This window comes from Ochotona curzoniae, unplaced genomic scaffold (assembly GCF_017591425.1).
Source record: "Ochotona curzoniae isolate NIBS_2020 unplaced genomic scaffold, NIBS_Ocur_1.0 contig_4612, whole genome shotgun sequence".
Lineage (NCBI taxonomy): Eukaryota > Metazoa > Chordata > Mammalia > Lagomorpha > Ochotonidae > Ochotona > Ochotona curzoniae.
The window spans coordinates 482,367-485,276 of record NW_024466343.1 but is presented as its reverse complement, the minus strand read 5'-3'; the positions used below and the strand labels follow the sequence as shown (position 1 = coordinate 485,276).

General features: G+C 37.2%; 1 non-coding gene across 1 annotated transcript; it reads left to right on the top strand.

Moving 5' to 3' along the window:
• The first annotated feature begins 2,344 nt into the window (after positions 1–2,344).
• Positions 2,345–2,446, top strand: LOC121161102. Its single transcript, XR_005884621.1, has one exon. It is a non-coding gene; the product is annotated as a U6 spliceosomal RNA (small nuclear RNA).
• Positions 2,447–2,910: the final 464 nt, after the last annotated feature.

Sequence of the window (2,910 nt, the reverse complement as noted above, 5' to 3'; positions counted from 1 at the left end):
TAGCCATTGCCAGGAATACTCTTCGGTAAATTACTGGGGTTCTTATTAAAAGAAAAAAAAATTTCACTGTGTACTGCAAAGTCCCTTCAAGAAACCTGTCTACTGCCTTGAGCAATTTGGCTAAAGACATCAATCTAGCTAAGTGGCTCCAAGATTTTGTGAAACGAAATTCTTTGACTAACTATCTGGAAGTAGTAAGATATGTGCTCCATTCTTTGCATGGTCCTTACCCTTGCTCATTTTAGCCCATGTATACTCAATATAGTTTTCCAATTTGTCTTGAAGAATTCAATAGTTGCATTTAAATATGCGTGCCATGCAGGAATTCCAGCCACAATCAACAACTGGTTATGAAGTTCTAGCTCCTCCAATGGAATCCACATGATTTAGCAATGGATTTTCATTACCTACCAGATTAGGGATGGTCTTTCCTTTATAAATCTTCCATAAAGAGAAAAAAAATTCTCTGAAGGCTGAAAGATGATACAGCAGCAAAGGAGGTAACCAGGAATCAGAAGCAGAGCCAGAGGTACTAAGCTACCACAACTTCCCCATGATTGCCTGTCAAACTCCTCCCTTGCCCTGCAACAGGAAATAATTGCAAGAGAAAAGGTGCTGCTAGAATAAGCACAGGCAGAGTTACTTGCATCCCTGCAATGACACACAGTCTAGCATATTATACTAGAAGGCTGACTACTATAGTGTTAAGGAATTGTGATTACTTTAAAATTATCTGTACATTGGTGAAATGGTCATTTTTCCATTCAATTGTTGCTTATAGTCATTGTCTATATTTCCACTGAAATCACAATTTTACATGCTAAACTTTATTTGGTGAAGAATTAAAACTTGTTATTGTAATGTAATTCTGAAATACAAATAGAAGAAAGGAGGGAGAGAGGGTAGGAAAGAAAGAGGGAGAGAGGAAAGAAGGTAATAATATTACATTCTTAGAATTGGATTAACAATCACATTGAAAACTAATCGAAAGTAAAATTAAAACTTTTATAGAAATTTAAAACATATAAAAACATAAAAACAAACATTCTAGCTGACACTCCTACTTGCTTTTAATATCTTTGCATTTTCAAAACTTTCCAAAAATTTCAGAAAATGGACAGTCATCAGATTTCCGGAAATATACACAATTTCCTGGAAAATCCCACACCATGAATGGCCACTTATGTCCCTAGATCATGTAAAGAAATAAGCCCAAAAGCTGCAGCACACCCTTGAGTATGATCATAATTCCTCTTGATAATGAACTTCTGCTTTGCTAACAGATCTTATCCCTCTGCTAGCCTTTATCTGGGTCTCATTCTCAAATTTTTGTAGATATATCAGATGAAAATAAACCTCTCTCTCCAACACTACTACCCATAGAGTGAAAATTTCTTCATATGAATTTTAAGGGTACATAAACACTCAGATTACAGCCATCAGGGACATGAAGGAGTCTTTCTCAGCTTCAGAAGTATCATTTTTATATGCTGTGAATAATAAAATAAAATAACACAAATATCCTGTCATTAGGTAAATGTTTATTCTTTCAATTTAGCTTTTATCTAGAGCCATATATTTTTACAACTATATGACACAAATCCTAGAATTACAGTAAGAGGAATATTTGAAGTTTTCAATATCAATTCATGATTTCTCACTTCTCAAGTAAAACAAGTTGAGAACATCTCTCCCTCACTACAGAAAGTGCATTTAAAATTTCAAATGTTGGGCCTGCTATGGTAAACTAGCAGCTAAAATCCTCACCTTGCACATGCCAGGATCCCATATGGGCACCAGTTCTAATACCAGCAGCCCCGCTTCCCATCTAGCTCCCTGCTTGTGGTCTGAGAAAGCAATCAAGGATTGCCCAAATTCTTTTGACCCTGTACCCACATGGGAGACCTGGAAGAGGCTCCTGGCTCCTGGTTTTGTTAAAAAAAAAAAAAAAAAAAAAACTAAAATGGGGGCCTGGAATAGTGGCCTAATAGCTAAAGTCCTCACCTTAAATGTGCTTGGGATCCCATATGAGCGCTGGTTCTAATTCCCAGTAGCCCCGCTTTTCATCCAGCTCTCTGCTTGTGGCCTGGGAAAGCAGTTGAGGATGGCTGCAAAGGCTTGGGACCCTGCACACACATGGGAGAAGTCTGGCTCCTGGATTCACATTGGCTCAGCTCTGGCCATTGCAGTCACTTGAGGAGTGAATCATCGGATGGAAGATCTTCCTCTCTGTCTCTCTTCCATTCTGTCTATCTGACTTTACAATAAAAATAAATCTTTTTTAAAAATTCAAATGTTACACTCTATTAGCATGAAGTAAAGGCCCTCACCTCCTCCAACTAGCTTGCAAATGCAGCACATATACTAAAACTGGAACGATACAGAGAAGATTAGCATGGCCCCTGCGCAAATTAATAAATATTATAAAGTAGCAATCTCAGTAAAAGGAAATATTAACACTTTAATTGGAGTGTGAAACAGTAGAAAAGTAGTAAAATGAAAGAGTGTACTCCGGGGTTGAAGGAGTTAAGTCTGAAGAATTATATACAGTAAGCAACAAAGAGGGAGATGCTGGTCAGACACTCCATACCCACTTACCATTTAAATCTCCCATCACATAACCGATGGTGTATTTCATCAACCGGAATGATAAACTACTGCAGCACTCAGTGGTAATTACTTATAATTCTTCCCTAGGATGGTTCATGGGCATTTTGTTTTGTTTTTCTTTGTTTTGTTTCGCAGCAAATCATCACAGTTTGCTCTTCAAACAACAGTGAATGGTCTAAGGATCTTCTTAGGAGGGATTCTTGTGAATCGCTCAAGAAATAACTAAATGAGAAATTTAGTGGAACTGTCTATTATCTAGGGCTTATTCTATTGTTACAGAAGATATTTATAATTCCTTCT